The sequence below is a fragment of the Ailuropoda melanoleuca genome, chromosome 14 (genome assembly GCF_002007445.2).
Source record: "Ailuropoda melanoleuca isolate Jingjing chromosome 14, ASM200744v2, whole genome shotgun sequence".
NCBI lineage: Eukaryota > Metazoa > Chordata > Mammalia > Carnivora > Ursidae > Ailuropoda > Ailuropoda melanoleuca.
In genome coordinates this window covers 44,950,060-44,962,447 of record NC_048231.1, presented here as the reverse complement: position 1 = coordinate 44,962,447, position 12,388 = coordinate 44,950,060, and the positions used below count along the sequence as shown (strand labels likewise).

The following is a 12,388-nucleotide window of genomic DNA, read 5'->3' as shown; positions in this document are numbered from 1 at the left end:
AGCCCAGCCCCACACGCTCTGATCTGACTGTGCAGCCCCTATTTACTAAGGAATAGAGAAAGCATAAAAAATTATATTAAGAATTAAAAAGAAACATAACTATAGATACAGCAGGGACAGAGAAGATAACGAATGGATCTTATGCTGATACATTTGAAAAATGTCTACCAAATGTACAGAGTCCTAGAAAAACATAACTTTCCAAAACTGATTTGTGGAGAAATGTAAACTCTAAATAGTTTTATAGCCATTGAATAAATTTAATCATAGTTTAGAAGCTTCTCTCTGTCTCCGTCCATCTGTCTGTCTGCCTCTCTCTCTCACAGACACACACATGCTTTTAAAGATTTTATTTATTTATTTATTTATTTATTTATTTATTTATTTATTTATTTGTGAGAGAGAGCACGCGCACAGAAGGAGAGTGAGAAGGAGAAGCAGACTCCCCGCTGTGCAGGGAGCCCGATGTGGGGCTCGATCCCAGGACCCTGAGATCATGACCTGAGCCGAAAGCAGACACTTAACGGACTGAGCCACCCACGTGCCCCAGAAATAAGCCTTTAAAAGCAATCTTTTTTTCTGTCCACAGGAGGTAGAAATATGGCATTGCATATGTGGGGAGCTTGGTATATGTGGGTAAAAGTGAAGAAATCTGCCTGCCTGGAACAGAAGATATATTGGGGGGAAATAGAAATAAGACAGGGGGAGAAGGTAGGATTGCTTAATCACAATCACTCAAGATTGATTTGTTGAGCACAGTCGTGGCTAAGGAAGGAGCGTTTGGAACTCTCACCTCAGCAGCTAACACACAGATGCATGGATGGGTGATGGATGGACAGACAGACTAACAGACACACAGATGAAGGGATGGATTTCATATGTAACAACTTGCCCAGGCTGTTGGGAAGGTAAAAGGTTATAAAGTTTCAGTTAGCCATAAATCTAACAGATTTGTCAGAAGCTAGATTTAATGACATTGAAAGACACAAAGCCACGCCAGCCACACAGACTCCCTACATGAAAACCACATGGGAACCAAATATTATTTCCTTCAAGACCATCATCAGCTTCTTCCTGTCTTTTCCCTTCTGCTTCTAAATTGATCTGTTCCTCTGAACTGTCCAAAAGAACCCACCCAGCACAGGCAATACAGCTACCCAGAGACCTCATCAAGCCCATGGGTGATGGGCCAATTTTCACATTTCTACCATTAACCTTTTAAAAGTCAATCTGAAATTTCCCGATGAGTGCTAGTGAGGTAATATGTGTGATAAAAACCCTCCCATTCCCTTCCCCCCAAAAGAAGTTGTCTTGGCCTGCAATGATCTTTTCTTCTTGCCCCACCCTCTTCCGTATAAAAACCTGCCATTTTGTACAACTCCTTGGAGCATCTCTCTACTTGCTAGGTGGGATGCTGCCCGATTTGTGGACCACTTCATATGGCCACTTAGATCTTCAAATTTACTCAATTGAATTTTGCTTTATTAATTTTTGAAATTGAAGTATAGTCAACATACAATGTTGTATTAGTTTCAGGTATACAACATCGTAATTCAACACTTCCCTACATTACACAATGTTCACCGTGAATTTTGTCTTTGGACATCACCAATCAAGGTGCCTGAAGAGCCAGGGTCTGTGGTCACATGACCTCGCAGGGAGGAGGCTCAGGAGACATGTTTTCTCCCAGCATGAGACAGAATTGGATTCTGATGCTGTGGGAGGTCAATGCCATGAGGAGGGTTGGCCTAGACAAATACGTTGCAATGTGATTCTGTTCCATGAGCCATGGTGAAACTTCTGTAGCCACATCCTGAAAGCCAGAATTCAAAAGGGAAGAAGAGAACGCTAACAAAGGGTCACAGAACTGGAAGAAGAGAAATTGGAATTATGACTTCTAATTCTGTCTTTCATTCAATCAACAGATGTTACTGGGTCTCTAGGACACTGTTGGTACGGAGAATGCCCCAATGAGTGAGTCCTGAACATGGGAAATGCATAATGTCATTTTTTGAAGACTGTCATATATCCTTTGGGATCAAAATTATCTGATTCCCACTGGCCTGAGACTGGTGCCTGGGTCCTTCCCTTTGGGGCCAGCACGCCTATCCTCAGGCTTTTACTTCAAAGAGCAAAAGTCCGGGGGTCATGGAGTCTGAGTCATGAGAACTCCTGTGTATTGCTCTTCCCCTATCCCATTGCAAAGACTTATTTCTGTGTTCATCAACTAGTCCCACCATCCACAGAGCAAATAGCAGTGAACTTTGATACTGATGAGGGAACAGAAGGCAAGCTGAGAACAAAGCAGAAACTGACACCCTGCAACCCCCCCCCACAGGATGTATGTGACATTCCTCAGGCACCCCTGGCTGCCCAAAAGCTAAGGAAAGGAAAAAACAAACGATTAACTGACAGAGAGCACAATCCTGGGAGGCCTGAGTCTCCCTCAGTTTACACATGTCCTAGTGATTTACAGGAAGAAGCTTTCTTATCAATAGCCTAACTTCCAGAGACCCATAATTCAGTTTCCTGGAGCCCTAACATTACCATCCACTCCATAAAATTGAGGGAAACTAAGGCAGAAGGAAATGTAAATAAAACGGAATTTCTTTCCAGACCTGCAGCCCATTGATAAGGACACATGATAGGAGGAAAGTAACATTCTCCAGGGAAGCTCCCAGCTATCTTACTATTTACACCTCCTAGAGGGCTCGAGGACCTTAACTTGACAATAGCAAGGCCTCCAGTGTCCTATGTCTTCTTTAACATAGGAAAGTACTTTCTCAACCTCCCTTTTTCCTCACCTCCCCCAACCCTATGGTATATAATCAGCCACCCCTCACAACCCGGGGCAGCAGCTCTTTCTGCCCACGGGTCCTGTCCCCATGCTTTAATAAACCACCAATTCTTCACCAAAGACGCCTCAAGAATTCTTTCTTGGTCGTCGGCTCCGGACTCCACCCTGCTGAACCTCACCTATATTCCACAATTTCATCAATACGAAGTCCTGCCATATGACAACTCCCTCCGAGAGCTAAGCGTCTTGCTTTAATCCAGTGGGGGAAAGATCCAGAACATTTGGCTTTACATTGGAGGTAGGTCCTCAGGTTGCTTTACTACCAATCCTAGAGCCATGCTCCCAGAAATACCCCCACTCTTAGCATATGTCATTTTATAGAGTAATTTTGTTGCACACGACTTTCTAGAATGACTTTTCAATACCACTCAAGACCTAATACTTTCTTTACGCTTCCATATAATCTGAGTTCCTTCATGCCAATAGTGTGCGTGCCTAAGAGGACACATCCAGCCCTGGAACCAGGAAGTATACTAATCCAAATTCCAGCTGTCGTCTTAGGAAGCTGCACAGAATTCTCTCAGAACCCCGGCCTGGGTGTGTTTTAGTTGCCAACACATCCACAGCATTTGAATCAGAGCTGGGGTTTTCCACCGTCCTCTTGGAATGCAGAACTCTTTAATATTGGCTGCATGGGTGGGTTCCGGCATTCCAAAGAGCTCCCATTTATCACAGGTGATCTCAGCTGTGCAGAGGATGGGGCTTGCCAGCCTTCAGCTCTGAGCTGGTGGTAACAAGGTCTCCATTTAGGGATCATATGCATTTTATTTACACTTTTAGGTACAGATGACAGCACCACTGCCTATCCCTCCTTCTTACTTTCCTCCTTGGAGTTTTACTGGGACCTTAGTGCTTTTCACATAACATGGACCTAAGCCCAAACTTTACTTCTGGCCTCTTAATATTATCTTCTTTGATATATTACATTGTAAAAGGTGAAATGAAATAGTCACTTATGTCAAGGGGTTTTAAAATGGAACAAGATGCCAGGAAGGAGATGGGCCTCATGCACGCACGTCCTCACCTGCAGGAGAACCGTGAATGTCTGAACTGGGCCAAACTGCAAATATTCCAGGGACCCGACCCAAACACCTGGAACTCGCTAGAGTAAGAGATTTTGCTTAGCGATAGTCTTTGAAACCAGGTATGTTCAGCCGAGATTAGTTTTCTGCTACCGACATCAATCTTTGTAATCTAAATTCTTTGTAAATAGGTATACAAGCATTCCCGTTTGTCTTTTAAAAACCTTTTACTTTTGGGACGCTGGAGTGGCTCAGTCGATTAAGAGCCTGTCTTCAGCTCAGGTCCTGACCTCAGGGTCCTTGGATGGCAAGACCCATGAGGGGCTCCTTGCTCAGCAGGGAGTCTGCTTCTCCCTCTCCCTTTGCCCTTCCCCCTATTCATTCTCTCCTTCTCAAATAAATAAATAAAATCTTTTTTAAAAACCCACAACCTTTTACTTTTTTTCCTGGGATGGAGGGGACGCGGATATAAATGATGTGATTTGAAGTTTTGGGTTTGTGAGTGAATGGCTAAGACGGAATTCTTGAGACATTTTTGGTGCAAAAGGGTGATTTAATTATAGCACGGGGATGGGACCTGTGCATAGAAAGAGCTGCGGCTACAGGTGTGAGGGATGGCTGATTATGTATTTTAAGTTTCGTGGAGGGAGAGATGGTAGAGGTGACCTAGGTTTCTAAGGAATTTCTGTATGCGGAAAGCAGGGTCTTACAGGACCTTGAAGATTTGGCTATTGTCAAGATAATGTTACTTTTAGTCTTTAATGAGATATATACATGAAGGTATTAAGGCGGCCTCGAACTCTTTGAGGGAGGTCACGCCCTGCATATTTCAGGAATCTATCTGTGGGCTGCAAGCTGTAAGATTTAATTTAAAGTACATTTTTCTTGCCTTTTGTTCTCAACATTTTTGGGGTTGCTGCCCAAATCTGTGCTCTGGGAGCTGCAATTCTGAAACCCCAAACAAATGCTTCTGTATTTATTTCGGCTCTGCCTCTTCGCTCAGTCGATGCAATATATATATAAAAGCTTTACTCACCACCTCTAGGCCCTTTAAACATTTTAAGTAACTTGATACAATTTGAAACTTGCAGGGAAAATTCAAGCACAGCAAAAGCATCCTGGTATATTCTTCATTGAAATGCATTAACTTTATATTCTCTCTCTCTCTCTCCCTTTTTACAACAAATTGCACACATTTACTGTTTACATCTTGATGAATTTGGTCATATGCACAAACCCGTGATATCATCAGTATAACCAAGGTACTAAACACATCCCTCACCTCCAGAAATGATCTTGTGTTCTTTTGTGGTTGTTTACTTGTTTATTTGAGATCTACCCTCCTGGAAGCAGAAGTCTGGGGGCACGCTGGGGGAGGGGAACGTGAAGCCAGGAGGGAGAGAGTGATCAAGGTGATTTTACACGGGGTGGTGTAGGATCCTTCCTTTTACCCAGGTTTCTCTATTAATTTGCAGAGGCATGCTAATTATTCTTTCATCATCCCTTCTCTCTCTCTGTGATCATTTCTTCATTCTCTTTTCAAAGATTCTCAGTGCTTTCTTTTTGTCTTAAGTAGGCTGCATGGTGGTTTGGCTCGTCTTTTGGTTTCTTAAAGAACCACCTCTTTATTTATTCTATGTATTTTTTTCACATTCCAATTCATCCTCCTCTTCCATTGGCTGGTTTTCATTAGGCTTATTTTGGTGTGTGATTATGTTTTGTCCATACAGGAGTAAACACATACATACATACATTAATGTATGTGTAGATCCAAGATATTTAAAATATTTTTCCAAATTGCATTTAGTTATCTATCACTTTATGCCTGTGTATCCCCGATTTTCCAGCTTAAATACCACCTTCTCTCCCACTGCCCTCCCCTCCTTTTTAAAAAAGATGTATTTATTTATTTTAAAGAGAGACAGCAAGCAAGCAGGGGGAGGGGCAGAGGGAGACAGAATCTCAAGCCGACTCCACGCTGGGCATAGAGCTTGACCCGGGGCTCGGTCCCGTGATCCTGCGATCACGACCTCTGTGGAAACCAAGAGTTGGAGGCTTCACTGACTGAGCCGCCCAGGCGCCCCTCCCCTCCTTTTTTGCCCAGAAAGAACACCGGTAGATTCCTGCAAGTCATCAGGAGCCTAATGATAATTAGATCAACTCTCTGGCATTTGGGGTTGTTTATAAGAGTATAAATCAGATTTCCCACTGGATTCATCATGACATTGAATCATTTGTGCATCCGTCTATTGCCTTTTGACATGTGAATTGAACACATAGTCTTGGCCGGGCACTATTATATCTACCGGAGAAGGAGCAGAGAAAGAACAGACGGAGTCCCTTCCCTCGAGGCCCTTACATTCTGCTGGTGAAAACCAACCATAAGTAGTGAGGCAGACTCTGGAACTCGGGAGAATATCCAGTGCATGACCTGTAACACCAGGGGGCAGAAAGTGGCACAACTTTTTCTGAAGAGCAGGAAAGAAGACCTACTGGAAAGAGTCCCAAGTGCCACGAAGAGGTAGGTACTTACCAAAAGATCATTTCAGGTGTGCTTAATGCAGGTTCGGGAAATATTTACTAGAAGCCTGCTATACCCAAGGACTGCGCTGGACTCAGGGCAGGGCACACACCGAGGCCACAAGTGATGTCTGGGAGTGTTCCATCCGATTGAATATTCCAGAGTTTTCTCCTCTGATGCCCTATACCCTCTCACCCGGGTTGCCCTTCACCAGACAAACCAGACTCTTAAGCAAACCAGAACACGCACTAGTCATGGCCACTGTCTGGAAGGACCTGGGCCAGTTTCTATGGTGCTATCGACAGAGCAACCTGGACACCCACAAACATCTTCCTTGGAATCATTTATGAGCACAAGGATTTTTCAGGAAAATCCTAGTGAGGGCTGTGCAACTCAGAAGAAGTAAATCAATGTCTAAATTCAATCCAACCTCAAAGTAACAGGACCATAGAATCTATTGTATTCTGGAACTCAATGCAATGACTATAATTCATTTGAAAAAATAGCCAGGGATTTTCAAGTCTTTCGCTACTTAGGCTTTTCTAGTTTTTAGAATATTTTCAAGATATAGCAAACAAAACATTGTATTACTGGCACACCAGACAATGCAGAATTGCGTGTGGAATTAGAGCTAAGGGAGAACACAGGTTTCTACAGAATTATGGTGGGACTTCAAAGCAGTGAGTAAGGTTAGGATTATTCAAGAAAAAGTGTCAAGAAGTCTTTTAATTAAAATGGGTGTCCAGTGAAACTACAATAACACTGTATGCTAACTGGAATTAAAATAAGAATTAAAAAATAAAATGGGTATACAGTGTGTGCATCAAGGATTTAAATGCAAAACAATGGAATTACAAAAATTAAAGAACTGGTGATTTAAAAATGTTTTTTAGAGATTTTATTTATGTATTTGACACACAGAGAGAGAGCACAAGCAGGGGGAGTAGCAGGGGGAGAGGGAGAAGCAGTCTGCCCACTGAGCAGGGATCCCGAAGAGGGGCTCAATCCCAGGACCCCAGGATCATGACCTGAGCCGAAGACAGACCCTCAACCGATTGAAAGGCCCAGGTGCCCCTAAAAATGTTTTAAGTAGCAAAATCAAAGAATGACAGAAACTTGGAAACAATCAACAAAAAAAGACTGACACAACAAATATCATTTTAAAAAAATGACACCCCATACTTACAAACTTACACATCCCTGCAAATCCACTTGTAGGGATCGAGACCAAGGAGACAATGACAGAGGAGCCTAGGTTTGGATCCAAGGATAGTCACAGTGATTACAATTTAGTTGTATTGGCAACAGCAGAGTATGGGTTAAAATATGACGCGTCAGGGCCTAAGTTTCTGGACCTCCAAGTGCACGTTTCCTAATGTCACCTGTTAGGTTAATCCGGGATGGTTGATGGGTGAGGTAAGGTGGGGCCGGAGAGCAGGCCGACCCACCCACTACCATCCCAGGGAAACTCAGAGCACCTGTAAACCTGCCAGGTGAACATCAAGGTCGGCCTCATTTGGGGCAGGAGGGAGGCGGCGCCGGAAGGGGCGGGAGGGAGGCGGGGCCGGAAGAGGCGGGGCCAGCAGGGTTGGAATTGAAATGAGGTGGGTACCCGGTGGGCACCACTCTTGCTGATTGCGGAGGCCTCCCGCAAGGCAGCTAGACTAGTCCTACAACCACTTGGTGACAGGGTACAGAGCCAGTCCTGGAAGAGGCTCGCTAACCGTTTCGGAGAGAAGCTTTAGCCCCCCTGGCCCTGCGGATGTCAGCGCTCAGACCCCGTGGGGCTGGAGGAGAGGAACCCCAGGCCACAGAGAGTGGGTACGCCACCCGCAGAGGAGCCTAATTCTTGAGGAGGGAGGTGAGTTGTGTCAGCGGAGTCGGGAGGACCCGTTCGGGTTCCAGGGTGTGTGCGCTTGTGTGTGTGGTGGGGGGAGTGTCCAGGGCACACCTGGGCTCCTCACTGGGCCACGGGGGTATGTGGTAGGCGAGAACTCTGCACACCTGACTCCTACAAGCAAGCGCTGTAACCCATGGGGTCCTGTCCTTTTGTGTGAGGAAAAGAATCCTAGTTGACAGTTTTTCTTAAGTTTTTAAGACTGTTTTACCAGGTTCCTGTCTTTTGCGACAGGACCCTTCTCTGACAGCTTCAGGGTTACCAGTCTTGTTGGTGTGACTGGAAAACCTGCGTAGTTAGTGCCCGATGCTGTCTTTAAAGTCCTAGTTCGTAGAAAGTGCTGTCTAACAGAACCGTGCTCTTCCAGGGCTTGTCTCCTTCGGGCTCCTCACCTTCAGGAGGGCAAGGTCGGGCCGGGCCAGGACCCGAGCCCGAGGCAGAGCCCGTGGTCGGGCGCCCTCCCATCCCACGCCACCTGGACCCGCTGTGCCACCTGGAGCCGCCGTGCCACCAGTGAGCTCAGTCCTGTTCAGTCTCCTTTATGCAAATCTCCTTTATTTTCCTCTACTGCTGCCCTCTCAGGTGTTTTCACATATGCAAATGGACTTACTTCCCACCTGAGTGGATGGAAAGGTTTCTGAATATGTTGGCCCTAGCCGATGACCCCTCTTTGGGAGTGACTTCCAAACGAGCAGCTGAACCCCCACAGACATCCCCACACTCCCGATGTGCTCTCCCAGACATGTCCCGCTCACTTCATTTGAAGAAGCCCCATTCTTCCAGTTGCTGGGGCCGCAGTCTTTGGCTCCATAGTGGACTCCTCTCAAACCCTTCACATAAACAATCAGGAAATGCTGTTGTCTCCCAATTAAAAAAAAAAAAATCTGGTATCTGACAATATCTCACCACCTCTGTGAGCACCCTCTGGTCCAAACCACCATCATCCCTTGCGGGACACGGCAAATGGCCTTCTAACTGGTCTTCTTGCTTTTGCCCTGGTCTTTCCTTCCGTGTTTCGCAGCACGGAACCCGATAAATCGGTCCATGCAGCTCCCCTGCCCAACGCTCTCCCTTCTATGGGCTCCTGCCTTCTTAGAGGCACGTTGTTCAAAATGGCTTCCCTCCCACCACCTCCCCGACTTCTCCTGCCTCTCTCCCCCTTGCTCCCGGCACAGTGGCCATCTTGTCCTTCCTTGGACATTTCTGCCTTAGAAATTTTGCTGTTTTTCCTCTACCTGAGGCTTGTGTGACCTTGTAACTCTCTTCCATCAAGACTTTGATTCCGTCTCAACTTCTCGGTGAGGCTTTGCTTCATGTCCCGTTAACTTAACCAGCCCCCTTCACACCCCACCTTCCCAGCAACGCCCAATCTTCCATACTTTGCTTTGTTCTATTTTTGTTCATTTCCCTGGCAATGAACATGCGAATGCTACATAAGTCATTATTTTTCTTTTCCGTCACCGGCACGTGAGCCTTTACAAAGGAACGTGCTTCATGCCCTGATAGTGCGTTGGCACATTGCAGGCAAATCATTTTTGGGCGATGAACAAATACCGTTGACACCACTCTTTATGACTGTTCCCCAAAACATGCAGACCCAGCAAACTGGCCAAATTCCTCCTAGCCCCCGGCCACTGCAAGTGAAAAGCCGAGTGCTTCAGCCCGCACAACGAAGAAGGCCAAGAGGAGCAGCTCGGACTCCAGGTAAAAAAGAGAGGGATCTGGTGAGGGACAGGGGACGTTTAATCCATGAAGGCGCATCACAGTGATAACATTCCAGGCAGAGAACCTCAGGATCCCCTTGGGGTTTGGCAGGATGGGAAGAGTGTACGGCCCGCAACTATTTTTCTTCTCTGTGATGAATTAATCAGTCAGCATTTTATTCCCCCTGTATTTTAAGGCTTATGGAAAAGAAATGGAGATTGACAACAATCAGCCTAGCCCATTGTCTGATAGAATTGCTTTTCAGATTTGACAGTATGTTTGTATATAGTAGCTCCAAGCGCAGTAGGAATTCTAGGAACATGATTGGGTTTGTAAATCACTGCCCTGGGAGGTTGAGCCGCTCCTTGAGCACCTCCTGCATTGCATTATCCTCTCAGGGGGAAGCTATCCTTATACAGGCAAGCGCAAAGGCTCCTATATTAGCCAAGGATTTGGTTAATACAATTAGACCTCAGACCTGATTCTCGGATTTGCTCCTATTTGCATAAGCATGGAGCATGATGTGGGGGCTCGATCTCATGACCAGTAGATCCTGACCTGAGCCAAAATCAAGAGTCGAACACTCAACTGACTGAGCCACCCAGCACCCCATTAAGTTTTAAATTGTTATTAATTATGGTGAGAATAGGTAACATGAGATCTATCCTTTATTTTTTTTTAATTTTTTATTATGTTATGCGAGTCACCATACAGTACATCCTTAGTTTTTGATGTAGTGTTCCATGATTCATTGTTTGTGTATAACACCCAGTGCTCCTTGCAATATGTGCCCTCCTTAATACCCATCACTGGCCTATCCCAATCCCTCACCCCCCTCCCCTCTGAAGCCCTCAGTTTGTTTCCCAGACCGTAGTCTCTCCTGGTTCATTCCCCCTTCTGTTTACCCCCCCTTCATTCTTCCCTTCCTTCTCCTACAGATCTCCCTGCTATTCCTTATGTTCCACAAATGAGTGAAACCATATGATAATTGTCTTTCTCTGCTTGACTTATTTCACTTAGCATTCTCTCCTCCAGTCCCGTCCACGTTGTTGGAAATGTTGGGTAATCGTTCTTTCTGATGGCTGAGTAATATTCCTTTGTATATATGCACCACATCTTCTTAATCCATTCGTCTGTTGAAGGGCATCTCGGCTCCTTCCACGATTTAGCTATTGCGGACAACGCTGCTATGAGCATTGGGGTGCATGTGCCCCTTCTCTTCGCTGTGTCCATGAGATCTAGCCTTTAAAGTAGTTCCAAGTGTACGATACCGCACTCTAACTATAGGTACAATGTTGACTAGCAGATCTCTAGAACTTATCTTGCATAATGGAGACTTTACACCTGTCGATCAGCAACTCCCCATCCCTCCACCCCCACCCCTGAATACCACCATTCTACTCTCTGCTTCTGGGAGTTTGACAATTTTCGATGTCTCCTATCAATGGAATTGTGCTGTATTTGTCCTTCTAGGATTGGCTTATTTCACTTAGCAGGATGTCCTCAAGGTCATGTTGTTGCATATTGCAGGATCCCCCTCCTTTTTTTTTAAGGCTGAATAATATTATATCGTGTGAATATGCCACATTACCTTTACCCATTCATTCATTGGTGGGCATTTAGGTTGTTTCCAGGGCTTGGCTATTTTTAATACTGCTGCAGTGAACATGGGAGTGCTAATATCTCTCCGAGATTCTGATTTCAATTCTTCTGAAAGAATCCCCCAGACGTGGGATTGCTGGATTGTGTCGTGGTTCTACTTTTAAGTGTTTTGAGGAATCTCCATACTGTTTTCCGTAGCAGCTGTACCATTTGTGCATTCTCGAAGGGTTTGAATTTCTCCACATCTTCATCAGCACTTGCTGTCTTTTTGTTTTGTTTTTTGGATTTTATATATATATATATATATATAATATATCCATCCATACTTACAGATGGGAAGTGATAGCTCGTTGTGTGATTTGCAATTTCCTGATGATTTTGAGCATCTTTTCATATACCTGTTGGCCATTTATGTCTTCTTTGGGGAAATGTCCACTCAGGTCCTTTCTCAATTAAAAAAAAAAATTGGGTTATTAGAGTTTTTTCCATTCTTGAGTTGCAGGAGTTCCTTATATATTTTGGAAATTAATCCCATGTATCTCAATACATGGCTTACAAATATCTTCTCCCATTCCATAAGTGCCTTTCTTTCTGTTGGTTCATTTGTTGTACAGAAACTTTTTAGCTTAAATTCCCACTTGTCCAATTTTGCTTCTGTTGTCTCTGCTTTTGGTGTGTTATGTTTGTAGATATTTTTATAATAAACTGATACAAAATCCAGATGCCATGAAATGAAATTATAAATGTGAATACACAATAGTAAAATACCTATTTTTATCATCTAT

At 44.6% G+C, this 12,388-nt stretch overlaps 1 protein-coding gene across 1 annotated transcript in view; it reads left to right on the top strand.

The window, feature by feature from the left end:
- The first annotated feature begins 7,978 nt into the window (after positions 1-7,978).
- The window catches only part of LOC100470541 (piwi-like protein 3), a 25,332-nt gene continuing 20,922 nt past the window's right edge, over positions 7,979-12,388 (top strand). Inside the window, exons 1-3 of the mRNA XM_034642185.1 lie at positions 7,979-8,261; positions 8,665-8,810; positions 9,893-10,001. The gene's annotated coding sequence lies outside the window, so the exon portion shown is untranslated. The remainder of the gene's footprint in view (positions 8,262-8,664; positions 8,811-9,892; positions 10,002-12,388) is intronic.